The sequence below is a fragment of the Pogoniulus pusillus genome, chromosome 21, assembly GCF_015220805.1.
Source record: "Pogoniulus pusillus isolate bPogPus1 chromosome 21, bPogPus1.pri, whole genome shotgun sequence".
Classification (NCBI taxonomy): Eukaryota; Metazoa; Chordata; class Aves; order Piciformes; family Lybiidae; genus Pogoniulus; species Pogoniulus pusillus.
The window spans coordinates 4,625,163-4,646,216 of record NC_087284.1 but is presented as its reverse complement, the minus strand read 5'-3'; the positions used below and the strand labels follow the sequence as shown (position 1 = coordinate 4,646,216).

Sequence of the window (21,054 nt, the reverse complement as noted above, 5' to 3'; positions counted from 1 at the left end):
TCTAGGGGAGGGTTCACACTCTTCCACTGACTAACTATATACACTTGGTGCCCAAGCATTTGCCAGTGCTTTTCCCCATCCCACACCTTCATTTATTCTCTTTCCACCTCAGGCTGTGAATTTTTTTCAGGACAGATAAATTTGGCTCTCCCACTACACTGTGCTGGAGGCAGTATTGATACATAGAGATTGTAGATGAAAATTAAGACCACACAGAAGGTCTAATAAATTATCCTAGATAAAAGCCATTGTTAAAATGGGGTTTCAAAAGAGTAACATCAAAGTAACAGAAGGGGGGGGGGAAGGCATCATTTTGATAGCAATTGCAATATTTCACACCCACTGTTGCAGATGAAACTGATCAACAATGTGAAAAGCATGAGGAAATGTGGAAGCACAGTTAAACTTTCAAACAATTTCCAATTGCTGCTTTACTTGCACTGAACAATAACTGTGCATAGAAAGGTTCCTGGTAGCTCCAGATCTGATAAACCTGAACTGCTCTTCAAACGCAGCTGTATTTTATTTTCTTTGTTGGTTTACTTTGATTCCATCAAGAAGACAATTTCATGTGAGGAATACATTACACACTGTTTGCAGGTGTCTGAAGGTGGGAGCTTTTTCATCATTTAGACAACAAGCTGCAGGGTGTACACTTCATAGCTCCCTTACAAGCCTCTCCAGAAATCTGATTAACAAAAAGCCTCTTTTGAATCACCCCTTAACAGATTTAAACAGAAAGGTTTGGTTTTCTCTGCCACAACACAGGACTATTTCTGTCTTTGGTTGTGCATGACACCACCTCCTCAGGGTTAGGATCTGTGCTTTTTCTTTGCTGGGGAAAGACCTGGAACACAAAACCTATGAGGAGAGGCTGAGGGAGCTGGGGGTGTGCAGCCTGCAGAAGAGGAGGTTCAGGGCAGAGCTCATTGCTGTCTGCAACTCCCTGAAGGGAGGCTGTAGCCAGGTGGGGTTGGGCTCTTCTGCCAGGCAAGCAGCAACAGAACAAGGGGACACAGTCTCAAGTTGTGGCAGGGGAGGTTTAGGCTGGATGTTAGGAGGAAGTTGTTGGCAGAGAGAGTGATTGGCATTGGAATGGGCTGCCCAGGGAGGTGGTGGAGGCACTGTTGCTGGAGGTGTTGAAGCAAAGCCTGGATGAGGCACTTAGTGCCATGGTCTGGTTGATTGGCCAGGGCTGGGTGCTAGGTTGGACTGGATGAGCTTGGAGGTCTCTTCCAACCTGCTCAATTCTATGATTCTATGCTGTGCAGCACGTGCTGCAGCCCAAAAGTGCATGTAACTTTGCACATCCAGTAGAGTTATAGAATCACAGAATTAACAAATTTGGAAAAGACCTCCAGTATCAGCCAGTCCAACCTAACACCTAATTAACTAATCCATAGAATCCACATAGTATCCACATAGAATCAAGCAGGTTGGAAGAGACCTCCAAGATCATCCAGTCCAACCTAGCACCCAGCCCTAACCAATCAACCAAGACCATGGCACTAAGTGCCTCATCCAGTCTCTTCTTGAAGACCTCCAGGGATGGTGCCTCCACCACCTCCCTGGGCAGCCCATTCCAATGCCAATCACTCTCTCTGCCAACAACTTCCTAACAACATCCAGCCTAGACCTCCCCTGGCACAACTTGAGACTGTGTCCCCTGGTTCTGTTGCTGCTTGCCTGGCAGAAGAGCCCAACCCCACCTGGCTACAGCCTCCCTTCAGGTAGTTGCAGACAGCAATGAGCTCTGCCCTGAGCCTCCTCTTCTGCAGGCTGCACACCCCCAGCTCCCTCAGCCTCCCCTCACAGGGCTGTGCTCCAGGCCCCTCACCAGCTTTGTTACCCTTCCCTGGACACCTTCCAGCACCTCAACATCTCTCTTGAATTGAGGGGAAATTGAGTCATTGGCAGTGCAGCACTTCACCAGCTGAAGAACTAACAGATGAGTACTTGAAGCAACCCAAAACTTCCTTCCTCTTTAAAACAAGGGGAAGAAAAAAAAAACCCAAGACCTTTACTGGAACTCATCTTCTGGTGAGTATATAAAGAGTAAGTAGGGACAGCTGGGACATCTAGAAATACTCAGACCACATGTTCAAACGCTGCCAGTGTCCTCCTGACTCACGCCAGACTTCTCATGGGCTGGCTGAGTTCTGAGGGAAGGAAGGAACGCGAGGCCAGGACCAAGTTTAAACGGCCACAGCTGTAATAACAACGGCACACATGCCTGTACCACCATCACTTCTCAGTCTAAAGAAAACACCAGCTGAAGGAGTTTCACCATTTCCTTCACACAGATTGTAGGAGTAGAACTGCTTGCTCTCAATTAATTTTTTTCCCTGTGTACAGCAATATGAAAGACTTTTCTGAAGTGACAGGGAAAAGGAGCATCGATGCAAACACTGCCAAATTGCAAACCCCCAGAGCTGAACCCACGCAGGAAACAGTGCAAAGTTTACCCAAACACACTTTGTAACATGGTTAGCCTTGTTCCTCTTGGAAAACCCCCCTGGGAAGCAAGGCAGTTTCCTGGGCTCCTCAGTTCAACAGAGATGTTGAGGTGCTGGAAGGTGTCCAGAGAAGGGCAACAAAGCTGGTGAGGGGCCTGGAGCACAGCCCTGTGAGGAGAGGCTGAGGGAGCTGGGGGTGTGCAGCCTGCAGAAGAGGAGGTTCAGGGCAGAGCTCATTGCTGTCTACAGCTACCTGAAGGGAGGTTGTAGCCAGGTGGGGTTGGTCTCTTCTGCCAAGAAACCAGCAACAGTTCAAGGAGACACAGTCTCAAGCTGTGCCAGGGGAGGTCTAGGCTGGCTGTTAGGAGGAAGTTGTTGTCAGAGAGAGTGATTGGCATTGGAATGGGCTGCCCAGGGAGGTGGTGGAGTTGCTGTCCCTGGAGGTGTTGAAGCAAAGCCTGGCTGAGGCACTTAGTGCCATGGTCTGGTTGACTGGACAGGGCTGGGTGATATTTTGGACTGGGATATCTCTGAGGTCGCTTCCAACCTGGTTGCTTCTATGAATTCTGATCAGCAAAAAGCACTAGAAACATCTTTGCTTTAAAAAACTTTTGTAGGTCTTTGGGACTTAGGAGCTTTTTAAGGGATGAGGATATTCAGCCCCATTTCAGAACACAGGTGCAAGCAACCTACTTCAGCAGCCACTGTTCTAAAGCACTCTTTCCTCTGCCCCCTCAACTATCATTCCACAACAGGTGAGGATAACGTGCAGCACATGCCCTCCACAAACAGGGCAGTTGTCAAAGGCACTCAACACTTTAAGGTGTTGGAGGCTCTTGCAGATTAAAGACAGACATCAGGGTGAGGAACACCACATGCAGGCAATTCTTCCATCATCAAACACATGACGCAGCTGAAACTCAAGACCTTTTATCTAATCTATGAATAAGCTTCCCAGACGTATTTTCTAGAGCTTGCATGTGGTGCTGCATGTGCAGAAATGTACATCAGAGGTGGAACAAAAACCCCAGCCAGATGTGCAGTCACTGTAACATCCCTCACTGGGAAACACAGTTGTGGCCTGCTCTCTATCTGTTCGGATGCATTGGCTGTCAACAGGAGCTTTTCTAGAGCATCTTTCTCAGCAAGGCTCTGTTCTGAAGGCTTCATCTGTGCTTAGACAACAAATTAAAAGAGAAAATAAATACTCCTCTTCTTCCCTACATGGCCTACTTCCTCTTCTTCCCAAATCACCTGCCCATTTTCCCTCCAACCTGTCTTTGAAAGCAGCCACTGCTCCTAACTTATCATCTCACCTTCCTCACTTGGAATCCCTTTCAAGAGAAGATGCAAGTCTGCATCTTCAAATCCTTCACTGTTCTTCTCTTCCCCTCTGCACTACTACCTTGGTTCTAGCTTAAATTTCCCAGAGCCTCAAACATAGCTAACAGAAACAATACAGTTATAGGATGCCTTTCCCTCTCCCCACCCCACAGTATCACCAAGGTTGGAAGAGACCTCACAGATCATCAAGTCCAACCCTTTACCACAGAGCTCAAGGCCAGACCATGGCACCAAGTGCCACGTCCAATCCTGCCTTGAACAGCTCCAGGGACGGCGACTCCACCACCTCCCCAGGCAGCCCATTCCAGTGTCTAATGAACTTTCTCCTCACCTCACCTTTTTGAAAGGAAGGAATTAGATGTAGAGAAGAAAAGGTGAAACACACCCAGATAAATAATCTTACTTTGACTTGGAAGTTAAAAGAGAAAACTTTTAACAATGAATAAAAGGTATTTGAGGGAGATGAGTTACAAAGAGGCATGGGGAAGGAAAAACAAGATACAGAAAGTACATATATACAGTGGGATTGATGGCAGTGGGTTTGCTCACCTCATGGAAGGATGGCCAAACAAAGAGCAGCTAGGACAAAAAGGTGGTGCTGGCAGGAGGGAGGCAGGGCAAGAGAAAAGCAAAGAAGTTCCTCTGCTTTTATAGGGGGCTTGGCAGGAAGTAGGAGTGGGCTAACCACTACACCTGGGGGCAGGTTCAGACCCAGCCCTGGGGAGGAGCTAGGAGGACCTGGAGGCAGGTTCAGACCCAGCCCTGGGGAGGAGCTAGGAGGACCTGGGGGCAGGTTCAGACCCAGCCCTGGGGAGGAGCTAGGAGGACCTAGGGGCAGGTTCAGACCCAGCCCTGGGGAGGAGCTAGGAGGATCTGGGGGCAGGTTCAGACCCACCCCTGGGGAGGAGCTAGGAGGACCTGGGGGCAGGTTCAGACCCACCCCTGGGGAGGAGCTAGGAGGACCTGGGGGCAGGTTCCAGACCACTCCCCCCCCAGGAGGGTTAACCCTTTACAACTACTATGCTGATGCCTTAAACCTAGCACAAGCAGAGCTGTTCACAACAGAAAAGAAGGCTTGTTTCACTGTTCATGGGCAATCTCACTTGTCAGCCACTGCTTGGTTTCAGGGTAGAAACCTTTTGCCTTGTTCCAGGTTTCCTCAGTGACTGACAGAACATTCTTATTACAGCTAACAAAGTTATCTTCTGGCCCTTTTGTCCTCTGCTTGAGGGCACAAACATGACAGTCATGGGCCACTTCATATTGTCATTACCTTCTCAAACTAAAATGCTCAATAATAAGCATCCACCATAAAAATCTGCACACAGTACCTAGTGTGAGCATACCCACACAGAAAAGAAATGGTTTGCATGGATGTATTTGGCAGGCTCACAGGATGTCAGGGGTTGGAAACCACCCAAAGAGATCATGTCCAACCACCCCCTGCCAGAGCAGGACCATACAATCTAGCTCAGGGTGATAGCTGCTCCCCTACTCTTATGAAATCACTCAGACTAGACTCAGGTGAGCTGGAAATTAAGGAATGAAGCTTTGTATTTACAGCTTAGCACAAGATACAAGCAGAGAGTTACAATATCTACAGCTATAGACAGAAATAGACAAGTAAAAAGTAATACAGAACCACAGCAGCCCTCCCAGAAACCAGAGTCCCCAGGAGGGGCTCCCAACTACCCTTCCACCTTCTCCCACCCCTCTACCTGATCCCAGACCTTGCCTTACATTCAAGGTGAGTTTGGAGGGTCATCCAGGGGGGTTAGGAAGCAGAAGTGTTGATTACACAGACAGCACACTAGGCAGAAAAGCACAGGCACCATCTGTGTCAAAGAGCCACTGCTCTTATCTATGTTTTGTGTTCTTGTTTATATACATCTCAGCAAGCCAGAAGCACAGACAGCAGGTTAGGAAGAGAAGGGAGGCAGCCAGAGCAAGGAACTGTGTTACCTATATTTGTGTTCTTGGTTTTATACATCTCAGCAAGCCTATGAGTGAAGTAGACATAGTCACTGTTTCCTTTTCACAGCCTTTAACCTAATTCTTCTCACCAAAATATTCTAGCTAGCTTCAAACCAGCACAGCCTTCAAAGCACTGGAGTGTGAGTTAAGGCATCTAATAGATACATAAGTTCTTCCCCTGTACCCAACACTGCTCAGGCCACACCTTGAGTGCTGTGTCCAGTTCTGGGCCACTCAATTCAAGAGAGATGTTGAGATGCTGGAACATGTCCAGAGAAGGGCAACAAAGCAGGTGAGGGGCCTGGAACACAGCCCTGTGAGGAGAGGCTGAGGGAGCTGGGGGCGTGCAGCCTGCAGAAGAGGAGGCTCAGGGGTGACCTCATTGCTGTCTACAACTACCTGAAGGGAGGCTGTAGCCAGGTGGGGTTGGGCTCTTCTGCCAGGCAAGCAGCAACAGAACAAGGGGACACAGACTCAAGTTGTCGCGGGGGAGGTCTAGGCTGGATGTTAGGAGGAAGTTGTTGTCAGAGAGAGTGATTGGCATTGGAATGGGCTGCCCAGGGAGGTGGTGGAGGCACCATTCCTGGAGGTGTTCAAGAGAAGACTGGATGGGACACTTAGTGCCACTGTCTGGTTGACTGGCTAGGGCTGGGTAATAGGTTGGGCAGGCTGATCTTGGAGGTGTCTTCCAACCTGGTTGATTCTATGATTCTAAGTGACACAACAGAAGCAAGACACATCAGATGAGGGAACTACATAAAACCAGCAACCTGACTTGGCACAAGCATGAACCCCAGACATCACAGAACTGAGATCATAGAATCAAGCAGGTTGGAAGAGACCTCCAAGATCATCCAGGCCAACCTAGCACCCAGCCCTGTCCAATCAACCAGACCATGGCACTAAGTGCCTCATCCAGGCATTTCTTGAAGACCCCCAGGGATGGTGCCTCCACCACCTCCCTGGGCAGCCCATTCCAATGCCAATCACTCTCTCTGTGAAGAACTTCTTCCTAACATCCAGCCTATACCTACCCTGGCACAACTTGAGACTGTGTCCCCTTGTTCTATTGCTGGTTGCCTGGGAGAAGAGGCCACCCCCCACCTGGCTACAATGCCCCTTCAGGTAGTTGTAGACAGTAATAAGATCACCCCTGAGCCTCCTCTTCTCCAGGCTAAACACCCCCAGCTCCCTCAACCTCTCCTCATAGGATTTGTGCTCCAGGCCCCTCACCAGCCTTGGTGCCCTTCTCTGGACATGTTCCAGCACCTCAACATCTTTCTTGAATTGAGGGGCCCAGAACTGGACACAGCACTCAAGGTGTGGCCTGACCAGTGCTGAGTACAGGGGCAGAATAACCTAATACAACCTGTTAGCTTTGCTCTCATGGGGTGCTATTATCTTTAAAGAGGTACAATCATCTACGATGAAAAGGTTTGCTTTCTGTCACAACAGGATTGCTGGACCGTGGATGAAAAGCTGTATTAACTGATTCAAACTCCATGTGTGCACAGCAAGAAAGCACAACACAATTACCAGGATGAAAAGAAGCATCATGGCTTTGCATGTTTCCCAGGACATAATCCTCCTACACCAACCCTCCTAGAAAGCTAATCTAAACCCTTAAAAGGGGAAAAACATAAACAAATGGTGGGAGATGAAGATGTTTAGTAAAATTCTTCCTATAAAGACATCACTCTCTTTTCAACATGTCAGTTCTGCCTTCAAGCAAGAAAGAAGACTTATTCTTTCCTATTGATGCTATTGCTAGAACACCACATGGATTAAAGATAATCCCTGCAACAATGTGGTTCCATATTAATTATGTACTTATTAGAGAGAGGCAATTTTACCTGTATCCCAATGAAAACCATTCCAAAAGGTGACAAATAGCTTATCTCTGTAGTCAGCATTAAGCATTTTGATCATCTGCTATGGTTTAAAGCTTGGCTTAGTTTTCTATGTCTAACTGTAAACTTAGGTCTAGCTGTAAACTTAGGTCTAACTATAAACTTATGTCTAACTATAAACCTATATCTAACTGTAAACTTATGTCTAACTATAAACCTATATCTAGCTGTAAACTTATGTCTAACTATAAACTTATGTCTAACTATAAACTTATATCTAACTGTAAACTTATGTCTAACTATAAACTTATGTCTAACTATAAACTTAGTCTAACTATAAACTTATATCTAACTGTAAACTTATGTCTAACTATAAACTTATGTCTAACTATAAACTTATATCTAACTGTAAACTTATGTCTAACTATAAACCTATATCTAGCTGTAAACTTATGTCTAACTGTAAACTTATGTCTAACTGTAAACTTATGTCTAACTATAAACTTATATCTAACTGTCTAACTGTAAATTTATGTCTAACTATAAACTTATATCTAACTGTAAACTTATATCTAACTGTAAACTTATGTCTAACTGTAAACTCATGTCTAACTATAAACTTATATCTAACTGTCTAACTGTAAATTTATGTCTAACTATAAACTTATATCTAACTGTAAACTTATATCTAACTGTAAACTTATGTCTAACTATAAACTTATGTCTAACTGTAAACTTATGTCTAATTATAAACCTATATCTAACTGTAAACTTATGTCTAACTATAAACTTATATCTAACTGTAAACTTATGTCTAAGTGTAAACTTATATCTAACTACAAACTTATATCTAACTGTAAACTTATGTCTAACTATAAACTTATAGAATCATAGAATCAAGCAGGTTGGAAGAGACCTCCAAGAGCATCCAGCCCAACCTATTACCCAGACCTATCCAGTCAACCAGACCATGGCACTAAGTGCCTCAGCCAGGCTTTTCTTAACACCTCCAGGGATGGTGACTCCACCACCTCCCTGGGCAGCCCATTCCAATGCCAATCACTCTCTCTGACAACAACTTCCTAACAACATCCAACCTAGACCTTCCCCAGCACAACCTGAGACTGTGTCCCCTTGTTCTGTTGATGGTTGCCTGGCAGAAGAGACCAACCCCACCTGGCTACAGCCTCCCTTCAGGGAGTTGTAGACAGCAATGAGCTCTGCCCTGAGCCTCCTCTTCTCCAGGATAAACACCCCCAGCTCCCTCAGCCTCTCCTCATAGGGTTTGTGTTCCAGGCCCCTCACCAGCTCCCTCGTCCTTCTCTGAACACCTTCCAGCACCTCAACATCTCTCTTGACTTGAGGAGCCCAGAACTGGACACAGCACTCAAGGTGTGGCCTGACCAGTGCTGAGTACAGGGGCAGAATAACCTCCCTTGTCCTACTGGCCACACTGCTCCTGAGCCAGCCCAGGATGCCTATGTGTGCATATGACAATGCAGCTAACAACAGTTCCAGTTTCAAATTGTTCTTTTTAAGACAGGAACTTCATGACCTGATACTTTTAAGCAAAGATTCAACTGCAAAATTTCTCTGTGTATCTTCCAGGACATGAAATACCTCACTACTATAAATGTACAGCAGATAAAAACACATACCACATCAGGACTGCTTCTCTGTATGCTAATACATTCCCATTGGAATGGGCTGCCCAGGGAGGTGGTGGAGGCACCGTCCCTGGAGGTGTTGAAGCAAAGCCTGGCTGAGGCACTTAGTGCCATGGTCTGGTTGATTGGACAGGGCTGGGTACTAGGTTGGACTGGATGAGCTTGGAGGGCTCTTCCAACCTGGTTGATTCTATGATTCTATGATTCTCCAGCAAAGTTCCTAGTGCAATGTCTGCTTTAAAGGTCACAAAGAAGCTATTCCTCAGTTACCTCCAACTTGCATTCCCTATGCACTGAACTTGCCCAGTTTCAACAGAAGGAAGAAAATGCTTCACTTAGCATTCATACATCTGAAGCATTTTGCTCTCCAAAGCTGGCCATCTGCCAGCTTAGAGGTTGCCTGCTAAACTGCTGAGCTTGGTTTGCTAGGAAGAACAGGAACAGGCACGTTTGCACAAGGCACAGAGCCAAGCTGAGCAATACATATAATTCATCTCATTACAGAAAGCACACACTTCCAGAGATTCACACAACAGGAAAAGTACATTTCTTTCTATCTCCATCTAAAAAAAAGCTGTCCCACCAGAAGTAGCTAAATAACAACCACCTCAAATTTAATCATCAGGATCCATTTCCTAGCACAAAGAGCATCCCATAAACTCAGGGTAAGTACACTGTATTCTTCATTCCTTACAGGCAGGTATTTCTAAGACACATGCTGAAACAAACTGTTCCTGGAGGCAAAAAAGACATAAAACAAGAATCCAGATGTTCAGAAACCATTACCATCAAGCAATCAAAAGGATACCCCTGAAAATCTTCTCCTCACCAAGAATTAACTTTTAAGTAACTTTTAATTAACTTCACTATTTTCTCATTATCGTTTAACACCAGACACACAATATCTACTTGGAATCATAGAATCAGTCAGGGTTGGAAGGGACCACAAGGAGCAGCCAGTTCCAAACACCATGCCATGGGCAGGGACACCCTACCCTAGAGCAGGCTGCACACAGCCTCATCCAGCCTGACCTTAAACACCTCCAGGGATGAGGGCTCAACCACCTCCCTGGGCAACCCATTCCAGCCTCTCACCACTCTCATGCTCAACAACTTCCTCCTCACCTCCACTCTGACTCTCCCCACCTCCAGCTTTGCTCCATTCCCCCCACTCCTGGCACTCCCTGGTAGCCTAAAAAGTCCCTCCCCAGCTTTTTCTGTAGCCCACTTCAGATCCTGGAAAGCCACAAGAAGATCACCTGGGAGCCTCCTCTGCTCCAGATCAAACAGCCCCAACTCTTTCAGTCTGTGCTCACAGCAGAGCTGCTGCAGCCCTCTGAGCATCCTCCTGGCCCTGCTCTGGACACACTCCAGCATCTCCACAGCCCTCTTGTCCCAGGGGCTCCAGAACTGGATGCAGTACTCCAGGTGGGGTCTCAGCAGAGCAGAGCAGAGGGGGAGAATCACCTCCCTGGCCCTGCTGGCCACACTTCTGCTGCTGCAGCCCAGGCTCTGCTTGGCTTTCTGGGCTGCAAGTGCACACTGCTGGCTCCTGTTGAGCTTCTCCTCCAGCAGCACCCTCAAGTCCCTCTCCTCAGGGCTGCTCTCTAGCCACTCACTGCCCAGCCTGCATTTCTGCTTGGCATTGCCTCCACCCAGATGCAGGACCTTGCCCTTGGTCTTGCTGAACCTCCTGAGGTTGGCTTGTGCCCACCTCTCCAGCCTGTGCAGGTCCCTCTGCATGGATCCCTGCCCTCCAGCCTGGCTGCTGCACCACACAGCTTGGTGTGGGCAGCAAACTCACTGAGGCTGCACTCAGTGCCTCTGTCCTTGGCATCCACAAAGATGTTGAACAAGTCTGCTCCCAGGACTGATCCCTGAGGGACTCTGCTTGTCACTGGCCTGCACTTGGCCATGGAGCCATTGACAGCCACTCTTTGGGTGCAGCCATCAAGCCAGTTCTTTATCCATCTTGTGCTCCACCCATCAAACCCAGGTGTCACCAGCTTGGAGCCCAGGGTGTGGTGTGGGACAGTGCTAAAGGCCTTGCTCAGCTCCAGGTAAATGCCATCAGTTGCTCGCCCCTCATCTATTCATGTTGTGACCTGCTCATAGAAGTCCACCAGGTTTGTCAGGCAGGATTTACCCATGGTGCAGCCATGCTGATTGCAGCCAATCACCTCTTCACTATTCTTGATGCTTATAAAAAATAAAGGACTAATTTTAGTGAGATTCATCACTATTACATCCCTCATTAAATATATCTCTGACAGCATAAGGCTGTTAATACCACTGCTTGCACCTGCAGGGACAGGTGGCTGCACCATCACCTCCCTGGGCAGCCCATTAAGTATAATTCAATATATATATAATATACATGTAATTAAATATATATAATATTTAAATAGACTAATAGAATCAACCAGGTTGGAAGACATCTCCATGCTCAGCCAGTCCAACCTAGCACCAAACCCTACTCAATCAACCAGACCATGGCACTAAGTGCCTCAGCCAGGCTTTGCTTCAACACCTCCAGGGACAGTGACTCCACCACCTCCCTGGGCAGCCCATTCCAGTGCCAATCACTCTCTCTGACAACAACTTCCTAACAACATCCAGCCTAGACCTCCCCTGGCACAACTTGAGACTGTGTCCCCTTCTTCTGTTGCTGCTTGCCAGCGAGAAGAGACCAACCCCACCTGGCTACAGCCTCCCTGCAGGGAGTTGTAGACAGCAATGAGCTCTGCCCTGAGCCTCCTCTTCTGCAGGCTGCACACCCCCAGCTCCCTCAGCCTCTCCTCATAGGGTTTGTGTTCGAGGCCCCTCACCAGCTTTGTTGCCCTTCTCTGGACACCTTCCTGCACCTCAACATCTCTCTTGAATTGAGGAGCCCAGAACTGGACACAGCACTCAAGGTGTGGCCTGACCAGTGCTGAGTACAGGGGAACAATAACCTCCCTTGTCCTACTGGCCACACTGTTCCTGAGCCAGGCCAGGATGCCATTGGCTCTCTTGGCCACCTGGGCACACTGCTGCCTCATCTTCACCTACTCTCTATCAGTACCTCCAGCTCCCTCTCTGCCTGTCTGCTTTCAGCCACTCAGTCCCCAGCCTGTAGTGCTGCTTGGGGTTCTTGTGGCCAAAGTGCAGAACCCTGCACTTGGCCTTGTTCAATCTCATCCCATTGGCCTCTGCCCACCCATCCAGCCTGTCCAGGTCCCTCTGCAGGGCTCTCCAACCTTCCAACAGCTCCACACCTGCTCCTAGCATAATATTTAATTAAATAAATTACAGACACATACATACACAGGGAACTTACAAGCACAATTTTTACCTTTTTGTTTCCATTTACTATATTCAGAGCACAAACTCACTGGAATACACAAAGTTTGAGGCAGTCCACACTGAGACAAAATGCCTTGGCAGGATCACAGTTCAAGCAGGAACAGTACAGCATTTGCTGCCATTTGAACTTCTGCCAGCACTGAAACAGAAGTTACAACTAAAAGCTTCATCCAATTTTGGCCACAGTAGAACTTGACGATTAAGTTGGATTCAGTACTTTTTGGGGAAAACTATGGCTTAGTTTTTTTTTCAGAAGCAGCATTTTTAATGTCACTTGATGCTAGCTGGTGTCTGAATTCAGTTTCACATCATATTTTAGTTTTTAATTGGCATATGTCTGTAATTCATAGAATCAAGCAGGTTGGAAGAGAGCTCCAAGCTCATCCAGTCCAACCGAGCACCCAGCCCTATCCAATCAACCAGACCATGGCACTAAGTGCCTCAGCCAGGCTTGGCTTCAACACCTCCAGGGATGGTGACTCCACCACCTCCCTGGGCAGCCCATTCCAATGCCAATCACTCTCTCGGACAACAACTTCCTCCTAACATCCAGGCTTTGCTTGAACACCTCCAGTCTGGATCTATATCCACATTTCCCAGCTTTTATAAATGAGCAGGTTTTTGAGATTTTGATAGTTTCAGCAAAGATTAAAAAACAAAATAAATGTGCTGGTATGGCACTAGAGACAATCTGATCAAGCTCCCCAAAAACCCAGTGACACAGTCTCAAGTTGTGCCAGAGGGGGTCTAGGCTGGATGTTGGGAGGAAGTTGTTGGCAGAGAGAGTGATTGGCATTGGAATGGGCTGCCCAGGGAGGTGGTGGAGGCACTGTCCCTGGAGGTGTTGAAGCAAAGCCTGGCTGAGGCACTTAGTGCCATGGTCTGGTTGACTGGCTAGGGCTAGGTGCTAGGTTGGACTGGATGAGCTTGGAGGTCTCTTCCAACCTGGTTGATTCTATGATTCTATGACTTGCTCCAACAGTTGGAACAGTTCTGAGTGATACTGCTGACATGGCTAATTTTTCACACCAACTATTTCCTTCTATTTCTTTGAAGAAAGTTTCCACTGTCTTCTTTCAAAGGGCCAGCTTGAAACAAGGTTTGAGGTTGATTTTTGTTTAGCTGTTTTCTATTCTAGGTGCCAGCTGGCCAGAATAATGTGCAGATGCTGAATGTTCTGCTGCACTCCAGGAGGGATGCATTTCCTCAGCCTTGATATCCATGTACAGCAAAATAAATCTCAGTGCACACACCTGCCACTCTACAGGCTGGATCCACAATCTAGTTCCTCATGAAGATAAACAGAATGTCTGTCCTGCAGGGGGTTCAGCAGATTTTTTTTGTACATGAACCATCAGGATTTGGGTTTTAAAGAAAAAGAGCATAGCCATGAGTGTATCACTGCATTTCTGGTGGAAGGCTTTTGTCTTACCTTTACTACTACAAGGAGAACACCCTGGAGTGGAGTTTCAGGAAAAAGTCAAATTCCTGATTAAAAAGACCTGGAAATGCCTTGCAAGAGTGGATGGAGTCTTATATAAGGTCAAAAAAACCTCTTAAATTTGAAACCAATGTCTATTGCAAGAGTGTCACAGCTATTAAACAGCCAACAGTGTGAGATGCTCTTGAATGAACAGGAAAGAAATCACAGTATCAGAGTATCACAGTATCACCAAGGTTGGAAGAGACCTCACAGATCATCAAGTCCAACCCTTTGCCACAGAGCTCAAGGCCAGACCATGGCACCAAGTGCCACGTCCAGTCCTGCCTTGAACAGCTCCAGGGACGGCGACTCCACCACCTCCCCGGGCAGCCCATTCCAGTGTCCAATGACTCTCTCAGGGAAGAACTTTCTCCTCACCTCCAGCCTAAATCTCCCCTGGCACAGCCTGAGGCTATGTCCTCTTGTTCTGGTGCTGGCCACCTGAGAGAAGAGAGCAACCTCCTCCTGGCCACAACCTCCCCTCAGGTAGTTGTAGACAGCAATGAGGTCACCCCTGAGCCTCCTCTTCTCCAGGCTAACCAATCCCAGCTCCCTCAGCCTCTCCTCATAAGGCAGTGCCCTCCTGTCCCCTAATCATTCTCATAGCTCTCTGCTGGACTCTCTCCAGCAGATCTCTGTTCGTCTTAAACAGAGGAGCCCAAAACTGAACACGGTATTCAAGATGAGGTCTCAGCAGGGCAGAGTAGAGGGGGAGGAGAACCTCCCTTGATCTGCTGGACACACTCTGCCTAATACAGCCCAGGATGCCATTGGCCTTCTTGGCCACAAGGGCACATTGCTGTGCCATGGATGTCAGCCACCAGCACCCCCAGGTCCCTCTCCACAGGGCTGCTCTCCAGCAGTCACCTCCCAGCCTGTACTGGTGCAGTTTGTTATTCCTGCCCAGGTGCAGGACTCTGCACTTGTCCTTGTTGAACCTCATCTGGTTCCTCTGTGCCCAGCTCTCAGTGTGTCCAGGTCTCTCTGGATGGCAGCACAGCCTTCAGCTGCATCAGCCAAACTTCCCAGCTTGGTGTCATCAGCAACGATGCAGTCTTTTGGAGCTCCAACCCACACCCATTCAATTAAGGAAATACCCCTTGAATTCACTCTCTTTATAAGACAACAAGGATTTAGATCCAATAACATAAGCAAACTGAATGTGAAAGGAACAGACTTGCAGCTAACTCATTTGTCTGAATTTACATGATGCAGAAAGAAACCCACTTGCTATAGGCAACAGCCAAAAGAACCCATTAAACAAAGACCTCTTAGTCTGAACACTGAAGCAATCCACACCATGTGGCACAAACTTCTCCTTTGTTCTGCACACTCTCTTCTATGTTTGTCTGACCTTTCTTCCACCAACAAAACCAGGCCATAGAGCCATAAGTGCTCCAACAAAGATAAAAATGCCAAGGGTGTCTCAAGTTATCTACCACACCTCTGACTGGAACAATATTGCACTGCCTGCCAGACCATGGCATATTTCCAGTCAGACTGGCTTATGAGGGTGAACTTCGTAAAGGTCTTGTACAAAAAGGTAGCTGCTCACACAAAATCCAGGAGAAGAAACCATTTCATCCATTGCAATCTAAGTTTTACAGCCTGATTAGATCTCTGTGAGTAAAACAGACTTGGATATTAATACAGACATGGACTTGTGTCATAGAATCATAGGGTGCATCCTGCTTCTAAATTTCCCATGAAGAGTGAATTTTGACTGAAGGGAAGTGCTCAGCTGGAATGGATCTAACAGAGGACTGCAGCATGATCACAGATGGGAAATTCAAGGGTGGCTTTGAAAATCATAGAATCAACCAGGTTGGAAGAGACCTCCAACATCATCCAGTCCAACCTAGCACCCAGCCCTGGCCAATCAACCAGACCATGGCACTAAGTGCCTCAGCCAGGCTTTGCTTCAACACCTCCAGGGACAGCAGCTCCACCACCTCCCTGGGCAGCCCATTCCAATGCCAATCACTCTCTCTGACAACAACTTCCTCCTAACATCTAGACTAGACCTCCCCTGACACAACTTGAGACTGTGTCCCCTTGTTCTGGTGCTGCTTGCCTGACAGAAGAGACCAACCCCACCTGGCTGCAGCCTCCCTTTCAGGTAGTTGTAGACAGCAATGAGCTCTGCCCTGAGCCTCCTCTTCTGCAGGCTGCACACCCCCAGCTCCCTCAGCCTCTCCTCACAGGGCTGTGCTCCAGGACCCTCCCCAGCTTCATTGCCCTTCTCTGTACACCTTCCTGTACTTCAACATCTCTCTTGAACTGAGGAGCCCAGAATCTTTGTTCATGCTTGTGCCATGGTCTAGTTGATTGAACAAGGCTGGGTGCTAGGTTGGACTGGATGCGCTTGGAGGTGTCTTCCAAACTGGCTGATTCCATGAAATCACATAGTGCTCCAATTCCTCCTCCTCCTTCAGAGTGAAAGTTCCAAACAAATTCATTATTCTTATCTGTTTTTAAATTCCACCTATGCCATACAGTTCTCAAAATGTATTTCCTTCTTTTTGTTTCACCTATCCCAAAATCTTATTCTTAATCACTCTCCTGAACAGAATGAAACACATTTTTGTGAAGACAAAAAAGAACTAAAATCTGCATCCAGTTCTGGAGCCCTCATTACAAGAGGGATGTGGAGATGCTGGAGTGTGTCCAGAGCAGGGCCAGGAGGATGCTCAGAGGGCTGCAGCAGCTCTGCTGTGAGCACAGACTGAAAGAGTTGGGGCTGTGCAGGCTGGAGAAGAGGAGGCTGTGAGGGGAGCTTCTTGTGGCCTTTTAGTACAAAAAAGCTGGGGAGGTACTTTTTAGGCTACCAGGGAGTGAGAGGACTGGGGGGAATGGAGCAAAGCTGGAGGTGGGGAGAGTCAGAGTGGAGGTGAGGAGGAAGTTGTTGAGCAGGAGAGTGGTGAGAGGCTGGAATGGGTTGCCCAGGGAGGTGGTTGAGGCCCCATGGCTGGAGGTGTTTCATGCCAGGCTGGCTGAGGCTGTGTGCAGCCTGCTCTAGGGTAGGGTGTCCCTGGGCATGGCAGGGGGGTTGGAACTGGCTGCTCCTTGTGGTCCTTTCCAACCTGACTGATTCTATGATTCTATGATCTAGGGTAGGGTGTCCCTGCTCATGGAAGGGGGCTGGAACTAGATGATCTTTGTGGTCACTTCCAACCCTGAATGATTCTATGATTCTATGATCTAGGGTAGGGTATCCCTGCCCATGGTAGGGGCTTGGGACTAGATGATCTTTGTGGTCACTTCCAACCCTGAATGATTCTATGATTCTATGATCTATGGTAGGGTATCCCTGCCCATGGTAGGGGCTTGGGACTAGATGATCTTTGTGGTCCCTTCCAACCCTGACTGATTCTATGAAAGTCAGTTGAAATCTGGATTCTATTCTTCAGTGATTTCCCCCAAACAACAACACTTTACCAAGCAAACAGCTGAAGTGAGCTGTGAGTCAGCAAAAGAAGTCATCACAGCAATTTATCACTGATTGTAAAAATATTAATAGCCTCAGGCAAATCAGTCATTAACTGCTGCTGATGTGTAGGGTGACATAGCATTATTAATTCAACAAAAAGCACTCTGAGCATTAAAAGCTTAGTCTTATTTATTTAGTCAATTAGATCATTATTTTGGCAGCATCCCTGCCTTTGAGTAAACCATGCAGGTTCTTCAATTAATGATGAGAATTGAAAACCACAAATCTGCAGCCCCTACCTGCAGTCAGAGAGATGCAACACTCAAGAAGCCCAAAAGACTGAGGAAGAAAATAAGCATAACTTACATTCTCCCTCAGCTGGCACTTGAAGATGTGATAATTAGCAAAGCTTGGCTACTGGTGCTTAACGATCTGTTCCTCAAACACCACCTTCCAAATCCATGGAGAGACAGGGATAAATTGCACCTATAAAAAGTTATCATCCATTAGCATGCACATGAGGTGCATCCTGTTAACCACTGGTGTTCAACAGTCCCCTCTAATCTATGAGAGAGGCAGAAGGATGCACATGGACAACTGGAACACGATGCTGAATTACTGTGCTTGTCATTGATCAACAGCTGTATTCAGAAACCTCAGTGTGACAAGCCATGACCACCCTGCCAGCAGAACATCATGAGGAGTTTTTCACTGCTTTGAGTCATAGAATCATAGAATCAGTCAGGGTTGGAAGGGGCCACAAGGGTCATTTAGTTCCAACCCCCCTGACATGGGCAGGGACACCCTACCCTAGAGCAGGCTGCACACAGCCTCAGCCAGCCTGGCCTTAAACACCTCCAGCCATGGGGCCTCAACCACCTCCCTGGGCAACCCATTCCAGCCTCTCACCACTCTCATGCTCAACAACTTCCTCCTAACATCCACTCTGACTCTCCCCACCTCCAGCTTTGCTCCATTCCCCCCAGTCCTGGCACTCCCTGACAGCCTCAATAGTCCCTCCCCAGCTTTTTTGTAGCCCCCTTCAGATCCTGGAAGGCCACAAGAAGGTCACCTGGGAGCCTCCTCTTCTCCAGACTGCACAGCCCCAACTCTTTCACTCTGTGCTCACAGCAGAGCTGCTGCAGCCCTCTGAGCATCCTCCTGGCCCTGCTCTGGACACACTCCAGCATCTCCACAGCCCTCTTGTCCCAGGGGCTCCAGAACTGGATGCAGTACTCCAGGTGGGGTCTCAGCAGAGCACAGCAGAGGGGCAGAATCACTTCCCTGGCCCTGCTGGCCACACTTCTGCTGCTGCAGCCCAGGCTCTGCTTGGCTTTCTGGGCTGCAAGTGCACACTGCTGGCTCCTGTTGAGCTTCTCATCCAGCAGCACCCCCAAGTCCCTCTCTTCAGGGCTGCTCTCCAGCCACTCACTGCCCAGCCTGCATTTGTGCTTGGCATTTCCTCAACCCAGATTCAGGACCCTGCACTTGGTCTTGTTGAACCTCATGAGGTTGCCTTGTGAATTCCTCAGTTTGGGTCTTTCTCTCTCCACGGAATCAATACAAAATCCATGCTCCACATGAACCACTTAATTCTCTACCATAAATTCTAAGCAACAGTACAGTCCAACTCAAATACCATGCTTTAAAACTTTCCAGGAATCCAAACAAACTAAACTCTCTCCAATGCACCCACAACTGGCCTTACAAGCTCAATATTCAATTTTCTCTGAGTCCTTTCATGAAATGCATTTGGATTATCTCTGCTTATTTGTACAAGATCCAAAGTTAGCCATTGTAAAGCAAACACTGTAACTGAATTTCACTTAGCAAAGAGATGAAAATGAAAACAACCCAATCATGGTCCTCACTTCCACAACTCATAATGAAGTTGTGACTTACAATTATGCCTTTTGAACTGCAAACTATGATTTCATGTAAAGAACTGTCCAGGAAGGGCAGAAATCCTGCCAGATTGGGTTTGGCCACTGCTCACCTCCTCCTGTGTCATGGTGCAGAAGTCAGATTGATGGGCAGACTAAACAATGGAAGGCTTGGCTCCAGCAAAGCTGCACCAGGAGCAGCCAGCACCACGTATCAGATGTCTTGTGCAGCTCCTCAGCATGCCTGTGTAGCACAAAGCTTTGAATTCATTGGCCAAAACAATGATGCTAGTGCCTATTGGCCAGTTTAATCTTCAACACAAGCTCTTTAATGGGGGGATGACTTAGAAGCCAGGCTTCTGTGGCTAGTTTGAGGCAAATGGGAATCTTTTAATGAGAAGGCTGTGAAAAGGAAACAATGGTGATGGCTGCTGCACTCATAGGCTTGCTGAGATGGATAAAAACAAGAACACAAACACAGATAAGACAGTGGGTGTCTGTCACAGCTGGGGTCTGTGCTTTCTCCCTGGGCTGATTCTTTTGTGTAAGTAATCCTTCTGCTTTCTAACCCCCTTGGCCGATCATCGCAGCTCACCTTGCACGTAAGGCAAAGCCATGCCACCTCTTCTGCAGGCTCTCCCCATCCTCTATATGTCTCTGTCACCTGATGTGGCCATTTGTGCTAGATTTCAAGCTCAGATATAAAGAATTTGGAACAGAGAAACTTTAAAGCAGAAGAACATTGGAGTCTCTGAGTAGAGAGGTGAACATTCCAGGGATAGGGAAAAAATGGCAACGATGGATAAGTTAATATAATTCCATTGGAATCTTAGAATCATAGAATCAGCCAGGTTGGAAGAGGCCTCCAAGCTCAGCCAGTCCAACCTAGCACCCAGCCCTGGCCAATCAACCAGACCATGGCACTAAGTGCCTCAGCCAGGCTTTGCTTCAACACCTCCAGGCACAGTGACTCCACCACCTCCCTGGGCAGCCCATTGCAATGCCAATCACTCTCTCTGTGAAGAACTTCTTCCTAACATCCAGCCTAGACCTACCCCACCACAACTTCAGACTCTGTCCCCTTGTTCTGTTGCTGGTTGCCTGGCAGAAGAGACCAACCCCACCTGGCCACAACCTCCCTTCAGGCAGCTGCAGGCAGCAATGAGCTCTGCCCTGAGCCTCCTCTTCTGCAGGCTGCACACCCCCAGCTCCCTCAGTCTCTCCTCACAGGGCTGTGCTCCAGGCCCCTCACCAGCTTCATCACCCTTCTCTGGACACCTTCCAGCACCTCAACATCTCTCTTGAACTGAGGAGCCCAGAACTAGACACAGTATAATGAAATCATTCTTCACTTCTAGAGACTGTAGCACCTTGCACTGGCAGCCAGAGGCTGAGCTCTACAGCTGCAGAAACATTTTCAACATTATTTTTAAGTATCATCTGCCAATGTCCCTTAATATGTAAATGTTTGACAGAATTCATGAGGCTCTGCGTGCATAAATCATGATGCAGTTCCAGCTTCTAACTTAGCACTTGCATTGGACAAGCTTTGGTAGTGCTTCCTTTTCCCACTTCAATATGCAGCAATTTCCTTGTACAAAACAACATCAGAAGTACACAAA

The 21,054-nt window shown here is 47.6% G+C and overlaps 1 protein-coding gene across 7 annotated transcripts in view; it reads right to left on the bottom strand.

Annotated features, from left to right (window-relative positions):
* The window catches only part of SEMA5A (semaphorin 5A), a 218,561-nt gene that overhangs the window by 160,206 nt on the left and 37,301 nt on the right, over window positions 1-21,054 (bottom strand). For 2 of the 7 annotated variants that reach the window (XM_064160818.1, XM_064160825.1), the window contains exon 1: window positions 4,350-4,414. The exons of 4 other annotated variants lie outside the window; for them this stretch is intronic. The gene's annotated coding sequence lies outside the window, so the exon portion shown is untranslated. Of the gene's footprint in view, window positions 1-4,349; window positions 4,415-21,054 lie in introns of those variants that run through there. One more of the 7 variants, XM_064160819.1, reaches the window with a different exon arrangement.